Here is a 12962-nt window from a genome sequence, read left to right on the forward strand (position 1 = left end):
TCCTGCATTTATTCAACATAGCTTGTAGGTTTGAATAATAAAATTAATCCACGCAAAATGTAAGATTAAATAATTCATTCGAAACCAGTCTTCGAATCCATGAACTCTCTCGCGCGCTTCTCATCAGCGCATCTCGTCTGAAAATAAATAATAATAACGAATTATAATAGAGATATGAATTTTGGATAGTTATTCACGGCACATCTGGCTATTCTCTGTCTGCCATATGGAAACGCCGTCCCTGGAGGAGGGGAATCCGCCAAAATGAGGTGCTGGATCGGATTTCGCCCTCCTCATTACCCTACGCAGGAAGAAATGTAGGAAGAAATAAATGAATAAATAAATAAATGTATAAATAAATAAATGTAGAAATTAATAAATGTATAAATAAATAAAAGAATAAATAAAAAAATATGGAAAAAAATAAATATATACATAAATATGGAAATAAATGTATAAATAATTATTTATTTTCGTTTTTTTTGCTTTTCTATGTATATTTATTTATATATTTATGTATTTATTTATTCTTATTTACATTTATTTGTATATTTATGTATTTATTTATTTTTAAAATTGGCAGCTCTGGCATTCCATAACATCCAATGAAGTTGTGTAATTAATCTGTGTGTGTGTGTTATAAATTAATTTAGTAAACATTTGATTTTCAAATTCAAGTCAAAGCAACTGCAAAACAAGACTTTGCCAGCTTTATCTTAACTGTTGAATAACTAGTATCAATGTAGATTAATGCAATTTTAAGATGAGAACAGAACATGAAAAAATATATTAAATAACTTACAGAGATCTTTTGCAGGTTTTGATGACTGCTGATAATCTAATGAGACACTCGTCTGATTTCTATGAAGGACTGTTATCATGTTATTTTCACAACGTGAAAAAAAAAGGTTTTTAAACCGTTGTTGTATTTGCTGGGTAATAACGTCTTTTATGGAGCCTGATGAGGTGAATGGTGCTCCTCAAGCAGAAAGATGCATCCTAAAATTCAGATGATCAGAGCCGACTCGTTTTCTTTCAGTTTATTTTCGTGAATTTTAATGTGTGCAGCCTTCCGTTTGAGAGACACCCATTGATAATATTTGATTTGATTTGATTTGAACTGAAAAAAAAGGCTCTGAATCAGGGACTCGATTATTCCCCTTGATGGAATCGATTCCTTTGGATTCGACTCTGATTCCCTACGCCTCCACATTCCCACATTCCCAGCACTAGACTGCAGCGAGAACACTACGCAGATAGCAAGAGAGAAAGCGTTGCTCGCTGGATTTGATCCATTTTATGTCCTAAAAAACATTTGTACAGGTAGGTTATAACTTTAGCACAGACTCTACTAATTGTAAAACTCGCGGACATTGTTTTTGTATATTTAATCCAATCCGTCTCAGAGATATGCGAAATAATAGGTGAAAAGCGACAGGCCCAAAGCACAGAAAAAAATGAGCGTTTTAAATACTTATAAATTCTCTTTTATAGCGGACAAGACCGCAAGTGTGTTTTTAAACAGAGGTTATTGAACACGCATCTGTTTCTGAAAGTGTTTTTCGTGTTTCCGCTTCTGTGTTATGCTGTTGTTTTTGTGATGTGAAATCGAAAGTGTTTTTTAACCAGACATTTCTCAGTCCGAGTGTGACGTCACCGCTTCCGCGTCTAATAAGATATCACGAGAAAACAACAAAAGGTGCTAATATACACTCACAATGTGATTATAATACTACCATAAAAATATAATTATAACCTTTAACAGCATAACGAAATCACAGATAACCAGACAATGAAAATATAAATAAATAAATATAAAATTATTTGTGTTTGGGACGCTGTGAGCACGGAGACTGTAGTGTACACCGTGAGTTTGAGAAGGGTTATCTTAAATGTTAAATATGAATAAACAGTGCTTATAAACGGCTGCTGAGGTCATATTCTCAAGTGAAGCGAGTTGACCACTTAACAACCGAATAAGACCAGTGCATTAGTTTGTTACTCACTTTATTTTATATAGTGTTTTTGTTGCTGTTGCTGCTATCTGAACATATTTCTTGATCTCATTAACCTCATCATCTCCAGGTCACACTGAACAGCAGATTGTTGTCTCAAGCCAGTGCTGATTAATGACAGTTTAGCTGCAGTATGTCAGAGAAGAGAGGAAAGATGAGTCTCTCACAGAAACAGAGGTAAGACCGAGTCTGTTTTCAGACAATCATTTTAAACACTGCTGCACTTTCAGAGGATTGCTGGAAAAAACACAACCTTAACAAACTCTGTTTTATATTTACAAATTATTTGCAAAATGTCAGAGCTTTATAACTTACTAACTAAAAATAATATTGATATTTTAAAAATACCCAATAGATGTTAAATATCTCAGAATTGAAAATGTGAGTCTTTAAACAAGAATGACTGCTATCTTTAAAACTCTGCAGATGTTTCTGTGAAGGACTAGAGAGAATGTGTGTCAATATAAAACACAGATGAACCTCCTGTAGAAAAGTTTCTCTTCTCTCTTTGTGTCATTAGTGTAAGATCAGACTCACATGTGTCTGTGAAGAGTGACTGGTCAAAGGGTGACGGACCAGACTTCAGTGAGAAAACAACATCTATCAAAAGGTATTTACTATCTTTGACATTATAATGTTGTGTTGGCTTATTTCTCCACTAAGATGCTTATGACAGAAATGAATGAAATGAAACAATAAATCACAGATTTCCTCATTATTGAACTCAATCTGGAGCTTCTTTCCAGTAACACAATCACACAAGCAGATACAAGGTGGGATAAATTAACCATGAAAATAGATCATGCAGCCAAAAATGAATATGTCTTTCCATCTATCCATAGTCATAGATGAACAAATGCATGTCTATACTGTGCTTCATTACCATCCTCAACAGTGAAGCTCTTTAAATGAGACTGAAGGAGCTCCTGTAGTAAAGTGTTTTGTTCTTTGTGTCATTAGTGTAAGATCAGACTCACTTGTGTCCAGCTCTGTGTCTGTGAAGAGTGACGAGTCAAAGGAAGACGGACCAAACTTCAGTGAAGAAACAACATCACGAACCAAACGGTATTTGATCTGTTTCTTATTTTTCTTTAAACATAGACTGTGTCAGAAAGTGTATCAGTGAATAATTATCATAAAACTACTTGTAGTCCATAAATGTATCACTTATTTATTGTTTTTCTCTTTGCTAAAATGTTTAAAATATACTTTGGTCATATATATATATATATATATATATATATATATATATATATATATATATATATATATATATATATATATATTAGAGCTGAAACAACGAATCGATTTAATCGATTAAAATCGATTATTAAAATAGTTGTCAACTAATTTAGTCATCGATTCGTTGCTAAATTACTTTTATTTGCCGTAAGCGGCTCATTTCGTGCATATTTCAAATCTGCGGTGACCAAAGTGTGGCAGTAATGAGCCACCGGAGGTTTTACTCAGCCAGTACAACAGGAGAAATAGCGAATAGCCAATAGCTGGCCTTGTTTTATGTCACGTGCTTCCCGAGCAGCGTCTCTGCAGCCATAGACATCATATGATGTCTATTAGTGATGGGATTTATGGCTCTTTGAGGGGATCCGGATCTTCGCGATCCGTTCCTTTCAAAGAGCCGTTCAAAAGAACGGCTCTTTTGGCTCTTTTTTAATATTTAGTCAGTTTTAAGAAGCCAGCTTGGGGGCATCTCAGTTTATCCTGGAAATAATCACTGGGAGGAATGACGAGGTGAGATTTGTAGTCAAATAATTAAAACTCAGATATCACACACCAATATCTGAGTTTGAATTATTCTGAAATATTGATTATTACCTCATTTGTCATGTGTGGACTATATTCCATAGGGTTGCACAAATCCCTCTGCTTAGACAGTGACATCACTATTTTGGATTTACCTTTAGTACAAAGTGTGTGTGTGTGTGTAAAGCTACGTTGACTTATGTTAGTCATACAATACCTACTCAAATAAACATCAAAAACAAAGCCAGCTGCAATGAATTTCTGTGCAAAACAGCTTTTACTACAAACACTTTCACACAAGAACATTATCACACAAGAACATTTTGATAGAAAACAAAAAATATTTAAAGTAGATAAAATTAGAATAAATAAAATGGAAATGTCTACATACTACATACTATTACTACTGTAAACTTTGCAAATAGGACATCAGCCCCTTCAAGTCAATGAACAATAAGAAAGTGGGCTGCAATGAACATGCACAACTAATAACTAATATCATCACGCTATAAAGGGTTGGCCTGCGCTGGGTGCGCCCCTCCCCCTATAACTGTTCTGTCTCGCGGAGGAGCTCATTTGTTTGCATCTGTGTGAAATACGCATAGGAAAAAAGAACGACAGAAAGAACGGCTCCCCTCCAGCCGCGACTCGGCTCCCATCGTTCATGTTTATGAGCCGTTCAAAAGAATCGGTTCGTTCGCGAACGTCACAACTCTAATGTCTATATGTCTGCAGCATTCAGCGTGATGTGGGAGTACTTTACATTGAGCCTTTAAAAAAGAAGAGTAACCTGTAAACTCTGCACTACTGCACTGTTTAAGGGGACGTTCACATATCGCGTCTTTTGCGCGCTCAAGTTCGTTATTTCCAACACCGCACCGCATCGAGTTAAAAACATTTAAACTTTTCAGAATGCCGCAACCGCGCCGCGGGTCATGTGACAAGAACTAACCAATCAGCTTCATCCTTTCCCGAGAAAGCGGTGCGCCTAGCGTTTTCCACGCGTTTTTAGGCGCGATTTGTGAACGGCCCCTAAGACTTTCATTTGTGCAGATTCTCCAGTACAATGTTGTTTGCAAATGTTTAGTCGTAAAAGCTGATAACATTGCTTTTTAACAGTTAACATTTAAAGCTTTACAAACATGTTCTGTGATCAGTTTGTCGTTTACCAGTTCAAAATTCAGTCGTGCAGCCTAATTATGACTGAATGAGAGAGGTAAATGTAGATATTTCAAATGCACTTTTTTTTCTAAGTATTCACTGCTCTTTTTCACACAGCAGGTTTTTTGTGTGTGTCCTATTTTTTTTCTGGACAACCTTCTGATGGATTTTACTTTAAATTGTGAGTTCCATTCAGGTTTCATGCCATTGGCACTTTTTTTGAAGGATTGTTTACAATTTCACAGCAAAAGCTATAAAGCTGTTTCCCAGTAAATAATAAAATACAATGCACTGCAATTTTATTCTGTTTTATCCTTATTCTTCGTGAAAATATGTTCTGAAAGATTCCTTAATAAGCTTTGTTCAGGATGTTAAACTACTTTAGGAGCTCTAAGGACTGCCATGGTGAAAAAATTATTTGAAATCTCCTTGTGAAATTTGCTAGAGTATGGGTCAGTGTTTTGATTGCAGAAGAGTTCGACAAAGGATTACTAACACAATAAAACAACTCCAGGTATATTTTTGATGAGGATATGACAGTGCAAAATGGTTAAAATCTCTTAAATCTATGCTGAATGATAAAGACCATTTATTAATAATTTACTTGGGGAAAAAATGGAAAAAACTAAAATATAAGTACATAAACCGATTAATCGTAAAAATAATCGACAGATTAATCGATTATCAAAATAATCGTTAGTTGCAGCCCTAATATATATATATATATATATATATATATATATATATATATATATTCCCTAAAAATGCAGTATTTTGATTTATTTTATTTACTCTCAGGCTTCAGTGTGAAACATTAGATCCAGATTTACAGTCTCACAGGAAACACAAGAATTATACAGACAGTCTCCTGCAGATCTTCCAGGTAATAAAACACATTTTCAAGAACATATAATAATTAAAATAAACAAATATGTTATTGAATAAGAGTGTGACAACTTTTATTTCTAATTGTTATTTTTAAGAACCTATAAAATAATAACAAAAACCTATTTTTATTAATATTTACAGCTAATTAAAGTTTGTCTCAACTTTATTTTTAATGAATATTTTTCATTAATAAATAAATAATTTTGACCTAATGAGATGATTTTTCTCTCATTCATTTTTGTCTTTCTTTGTAGGATCTTGAGAGCAAAATAATCAAATTTCTAAAGAAAGAACTGGAAAAGTTTAAGAAAATATTACAAAAAGAGGACATGCAATACTTTGTGAAGGACTTTAATGAGAACAGATGCAGTATGAAAGAAGCAGCTCTTGATCTCACGCTCTACTTCCTGAGAGAGATGAAGCAAGATGAAGCTGCTGATACTCTAGAAGGTAAGAAACTCCAGTGCTGTCAATTAATAATTTTATTATAATTATTATAATAATTCCTTTATACTTCCACATTCTGTTCTGAACATAAACCCATAAACTAAACAATCTTTTATTTCTGTGTTTATATGAGCTGGTCTTCATTCATCAGCTAAAGTGTAGCCTAAAGAAGAAGTATCAATGTGTGTTTGAAGGAATTGCAAAGCAAGGTGACTCTACACTTCTGAAGAACATCTACACAGATCTCTATATCACTCAGGGTTGTAGTGAACAGGTCAATACTGAACATGAGGTGAGACAGATTGAAGTTGCTTCCAGACGTCATGAATCACAGGAGATACAGGTTGAGTGCAAACATTTGTTTGAAGCACCTGAACAAGACAAGCAGATCAGAACTGTACTGACAAAAGGAGTTGCTGGCATCGGAAAATCAGTCTCTGTGCAGAAGTTTGTTCTGGATTGGGCCGAAGGAAAAGAAAATCAAGATATCAGCTTCATATTTCCTCTTCCATTTTGAGAGATGAACTTAAAGGAGAAAGAAAAACTAAGTTTGATGGGCCTTATAACTCAGTTTTTCCCAGAGACAGAAGGACTGAACCTTACAAGAAGAAATCAATTCAAAGTCTTGTTCATTCTTGATGGATTGGATGAATGTCGACTTCCTGTAAACTTTAAGGATAATGAGACGTGGTCTGATGTTTCATCACCAGCCTCTCTGGATGTTCTCCTGACGAACCTCATCAAGGGAAATCTGCTTCCTTCTGCTCTGATCTGGATCACCAGCAGACCAGCAGCTGCCAGTAATATTCCTCCTGACTGTATCGACCGGCTGACAGAGATACGAGGATTCAATGATGCACAAAAGGAGGAGTACTTCAGAAAAAGATTCACGGATGAGAATCAGGCCAAAGAAATCATTGATCATGTTAAACAATCAAAGAGTCTCTTTATCATGTGCCACATCCCAGTCTTCTGCTGGATTTCAGCCACTGTTCTCCAGAACATTTTAGAGGAGAAAAGAAATAATGTTGTGAAAAACAATCAGGCTGATGATGTCTCCAAAACACTGCAGGAGTCAAATACTGAAGACACTCCTAAGACTCTGACACAAATGTACACACACTTCCTCAGATTTCAGATCCAGCAGAGCAGACGAAAGTATGATGGAGAACATACACCAGATGTTTCCTGGGATAAAGATGCCATCTTTTCACTGGGGAAACTGGCGTTTGATCAGCTGGAAAGAAACAATGTGATCTTCTATGACACAGATCTGGAAGCCTGTGGTATTGACGTCTATAAGGCATCAGTGTACTCAGGCATGTGTACCCAGATCTTTAAGGAGGAAACAGGGATCACTCTTGGTACCATGTACTGCTTCGTTCACTTAAGCATTCAAGAGTTTATTGCAGCCCTTTATGCACATCTGTTTCTAGACATAAAGAAGAAATATGTGTTTGATCAAGACTCTACAGAACAGAAAAACAAAAATTTCCTTCAGGTCCTTCTTGGACAATCCAAAAAAACCATGATTGATTTGCTCAAGACTGCAGTGGACAAGGCGCTAGAGAGTGATAATGGACACCTGGATCTTTTTCTTCGACTCCTCCTTGGTTTGTCACTCCAGTCCAATCAGAGACTCTTACAGGGTCTGTTGACACAGAAAAATAGAAATGAGCAGAGCAAAGAGGAAATAGTTCAGTACATCAAGCAGAAATTAGAGTCTAATCTGTCTCCAGAGAGATCCATCAATCTGTTCTACTGTCTGAATGAACTGAACGACCAAACTCTGGTGAAAGACATTCAGACCCACCTTAGCAAAGGAAGTCTCTCATCTGCTGATCTTTCACCTGCCCAGTGGTCTGCTTTGGTCTTTGTGTTGTTGACATCAGAGGAGGAGCTGGAGGAGTTTGAGCTTCAGAAATTCAAGAAATCAGACGAGTGTCTCATTAGATTATCAGCGGTCATCAAAACCTGCAAAAGAGCTCTGTAAGTTATTTAATATATCTTGTCATGTTTTGTTCTCATCTTAAAATTACATGAATCTACATTGATACATAGCAGGCTTGGACACCACAATTTATGGGGATAATTAACCATACACCAGTTATAAGTAGGGGTGGGAATCACCAGAGGCCTCACGATACGATATTATAACGATACTTGTGTCAATATATTGAGATATTCTGAGATTATATTGCGATATTTATATTGTGATATGTCAGTTCTTGAAAGTAAATTACTGTTAAATTTAAATTAAATTAAACGTGTAGTCTTACATCTAGGGATGCACCGAAATGAAAATTCTGGGCAGAAACGGAAACCGAAAATTCTGGATGCACTTGGCTGAAAAACAAAAATGCTTTGTAATGATTATTTATTAATTTATGAAATAATAGACATTTATTTTGTAAGACTGTTTAAATTTAACTCAATTTTAATGATACTGAATAAAAAAAAAACACAAACTAATAAAATAACCACACTTTTCCTGAAAATAGCACAATAAACCTGGACAGAATTTATATTAATATTGGTAACATTACAATAAGGTTCACAAGGTTACATACTTTAGTTTGCAATCTAAGAATTTATTAATCTTAATTCAAGGGTTAGTTCAGCCAAAAATGAGAAATTGCCTCCATTGAAAATGTATAAATGTCCAGAAAGGTGTCCAGAAAGGTAATAAAACATCATGAAAGTCCATGTTACATCATAGGGTCAAATTTGTTGAAGCATCGAAAACAGGTTTTGGTCCAAAAATAACAAAAATTATGACTTTATTCAGCATCGTCTTCTCTTCCGGCTCTATTGTGAGCGCGACTGCTGTGACTGTTGACTTACAGTGTGAAGTCGTAATTTTTGTTATTTTATAATTTTCATTTTTGCCTGAAATAACCCTTTCATATTAATTTCATTATTAAAATCAACAGTTGTGCTAGTTAACAGTTAATGCACTCTTAATAAACATGAACTAACAATGAACAACTGTATTCTCATTAACTAAATTTAAGTAAGACTAATAAATACGTGTAATGTATTGTTCATTGTTTGTTTGTGTTAAACATTAATTGAACCTTATTGTAAACTGTTACCTTAATATTAAATATCAATAAATACTTTTTTATCCACTTCAATGTAACAGAATCAGTTATCAATAAATACTTTTTTATCCACTTCAATGTAACAGAATCAGTTATAAGTTGTTGGATTTATTAATTTAAATTTTTTTGGACTATAAATAATTATAGTCCTAGAAAGTTACTATTATCAGATCACAGCGTACAGATATACTATGTTAGAGCACAGTAGCGCTACTGCAAACAGGAGCAAGATTTTTTGCAATTTTTCTCTTCGATAATTTGCAGATGTCGGTGCATACCTACACTGAACAAAATTATAAATGCAACACTTTTGTTTTCGCCCCGATTTTTCATGAGTTGAATTCAAAGATCTAAGACTTTTTCTATGTACACAAAAGACCTTTTTCTCTCAAATATTGTCCACAAATCTGTCTTAATCTGTGTTAGTGAGCACTTCTCTTTCTATTTTCTGAGATAATCCATCCTCCTCACAGGTGTGGCATATCAAGATGCTGATTTGACAGCGTGATTAGCCTTTAGCCCCTTTAACACTATGATTCCGGCAAATACACAGGTAATGTGTCCCGGCAATTGTTTCCGGGTTGCTGGATTTTGCACTTTCACACTACCAGTGATTACCTGGAATATGTGCATGCGTTCACACACAACCCCTAAAGGTCCCGTAAAGACATGTGACATCACGGTGTGATGTGTAATGTACGAGTCGAAAACGCTAGGCAGGTTAACTTTCACTTAAGATGGCGAACGATCTCCGCTTCAGCGCACAAAGTGAGGAACTAACTGATCTCTGCTTCATTACAATTTGCAAATTTTTTTAGTAGCGAACATTGATCTGCCTTTAAAACACCTGGTAAAAGAGTCACGTGATATCATGCGTCATCACTACGACACACCCTTTACGGCATTAGTTCTGACTTTTGTTCAAACAGAGCTCGTTCCGGGACTGAACCCGTCAATGTTACTAGGTCCCTAACCCTGGATCAATCCCGGGACGTGTTTGCGTTCACACAGAAGGGTAACCGGCAATTTACTGGGTCCAATGTTCAGTGTGAAAGAGGCTTTAGGCTGGCCACTATAAAAGGCCACTCTAAAATGTGCAGTTTTACTGTATTGATGGTTCGAGGGGGGTGTCCGAAAACCAGTCAGTATCTGGTGTGACCACCATTTGCCTCACTACACATCTCCATCTGATAACTTTCAGCGATCCCGTCATCTTTATTTCAGAAGGTGACCCAGCTGACTTCACCAGGAAAAAAAACTCAACCCTAGCATCTAGTTGATTGTGAAGAAATTGATTTTATAATTCTACCAAATAGTATACTAAAAGATCTGTATTGCTGCGGAAAACATTGCGATACTATAACGTATGGTTATAACCCCTAGTTATAAGTATATATCTCTTTTAGGGTAAAGTCAAAACAATTTCTTGAACTTTTTTTTCTTTAAAAACTGCAGTCCATTGCAGTACAATGCTGTTTTATTAGATTTACATGGGTTTTATGTAAAAATATCTCTTTTCAGCAAAACAAGCTGTTTAGTTAGCTACAGAAGAAGCACATCATGTTATTATAAAACACATTGTTCCCTAGTTGTTTATACACAATATTCAGTTATATTTCTACAACTTCTGCTATAAAGGAGATGTACTCTTGCATAACCTCAATGGATAAATTATTAACCTCCAGATTCTCCACCTCAAGACACTCATCCAGATAATAGAGCAGCACGTTTAAATATATAACTCATTGCCATTAATGATATAAGCCTATTATTCATTTACATATTTTATTAAGTTTTATTTGAATCAATTTGAATCAATACAATTCTAATATATATGCAGTGTATTGGTATACATTTATTTTTTGTATTTAATGAATGTGTTACATGTATCTAACTCTGTGATTTGATTTATTTCTCTTGTAGGTTAAATGATTGTGGCTTAACAGACAAAAGTTGTCCAGCTCTGGCTTCAGTTCTTGGATCAGATACCAATCTGAAAGAGCTGAACATGAACAATAATAATCTGCAGGATTCAGGAGTGAAGCTGCTCTGCACTGGCCTGGAGAATATAAACTGCAAATTAGAGATACTGAGGTAAATTTTGTAGTGTTTTGTTAATTTAAATTTTGAAAATTTGCAGGCTTTAATTCCAGCATAAACTCCACATTCCAGTGTCCTCATTTATCAACAGTGCATATTCACAGATGTGTGTGTAACGAGTGCGTAAGAACAGTCTCATGCAAAGTGTGGGATCTTCCAACTTGTACTTTAACATAGGAATTGGTGTAAATATAAGCTCAACTCTGAGCATGCTTCAGCAGAGAATCTAGTGCTAGAATGGCTATACTACAAAAAGAAAGTGCTGCTGCGTCTTTCCTGTGTCCTTTAATTGCAAATACTACATTTATAAATTAATAGTTCAAGTTAGATAAGATATTTAGTCTTGTTTATCCCCCCAGGAAACAAGACTAAATATATTTTTGCTTATATAGTAAATGCATCTTGATTATTTAAACTAAAACAAGAGAAAAATAATAAGGTATGCCTTTTTTTGCGTGCATCTGGGAAGTCATTTGAAATGTAGCTTTAGTGTCATGACTGATCTTGCTTTGCTGCAGGATTCTGCAAACCATGCTCTGTGCAGAAAACATGTTTAAAAAGAGCGCACTGATCTGTTTAGTGAGTGCACAGAATGTCTTCTCAGTTGGTACTGCTTTCTTTTTCCACTATTTCAGGTGAGGACATTATACATTCACATGATTTATAATGGGAGGTCTTGTCACTATATTGGAGGCATTTCTGAATGCAAATGTTTAAGTGTTTAAATGTTTTTTTTTTTAAGTCTAGATCTAGGCACGATGAGTAGACAGATTACTGGATCTCAATATTCTGCACGAGTGAATCAGATCGCTGCTCTACTGCAGCATAAACACTGTAAACTCAACAAATTGACATATTTTTTCAGTGTTACAAGGACATTTTTTAATTCTTGCCGCTGGATGTTTTTTGTGTGTTTTGTATAAGAGATTGCTGATTGAAAACATTTCTTTAATTTTTGACTTTGGTAACATCATCACCATCACCAGTATTTGTCAACTGTCAGCTAAAACATACTAGTAAATATTCAGGTTAAAACTGAAGTGTTTTCTCTTTATGCAGTCTGAAGAACAACTGTATCACAGAAGGAGGTTGTCATGTTCTGGCTGCAGCTCTAAATTCAAACCCTTCAAATCTGACAGAGCTGGATCTGAGTGAGAATAAACTAGGAAACCCAGGAATGAAGATCATCTTGACTCTGTTTGAAAATGTACAGTGTAGACTGGAAAAGCTGAAGTAAGTATTTTAAGTTTATCCCATTATTTACCCAGACTCAAGTGACCCACCACAGTTAAAGGCACAATATGTAATTTTTCTGCTTTAAAAATAGCAGATATCACTATATCTATGTTATATATATTTTTTTGTTGTGTACTTACATTATCCCGACAGTTTCCACGAACTTTAAAATCTGGAGAAAATTATAGTTTAATTAGAAGACACGGCACGTTTCTTTATTTCCGTTTTGTCGCCCGTCTATGGCATC

The 12962-nt window shown here is 35.1% G+C and overlaps 1 long non-coding RNA gene and 1 pseudogene across 1 annotated transcript; both read left to right on the forward strand.

The window, feature by feature from the left end:
* Nucleotides 1-1128: 1128 nt before the first annotated feature.
* On the forward strand, nucleotides 1129-2548 carry LOC132159542 (uncharacterized). The gene is made up of 3 exons (XR_009437868.1): nucleotides 1129-1323; nucleotides 2086-2192; nucleotides 2536-2548. It is a non-coding gene; the product is annotated as an uncharacterized LOC132159542 (long non-coding RNA).
* Nucleotides 2549-2804: 256 nt separating this feature from the next.
* LOC132159317 (NACHT, LRR and PYD domains-containing protein 12-like) overlaps nucleotides 2805-12962 on the forward strand; it is a 36325-nt pseudogene continuing 26167 nt past the window's right edge.

Source organism: Carassius carassius, chromosome 16 (assembly GCF_963082965.1).
Source record: "Carassius carassius chromosome 16, fCarCar2.1, whole genome shotgun sequence".
NCBI classification, from domain to species: Eukaryota; Metazoa; Chordata; class Actinopteri; order Cypriniformes; family Cyprinidae; genus Carassius; species Carassius carassius.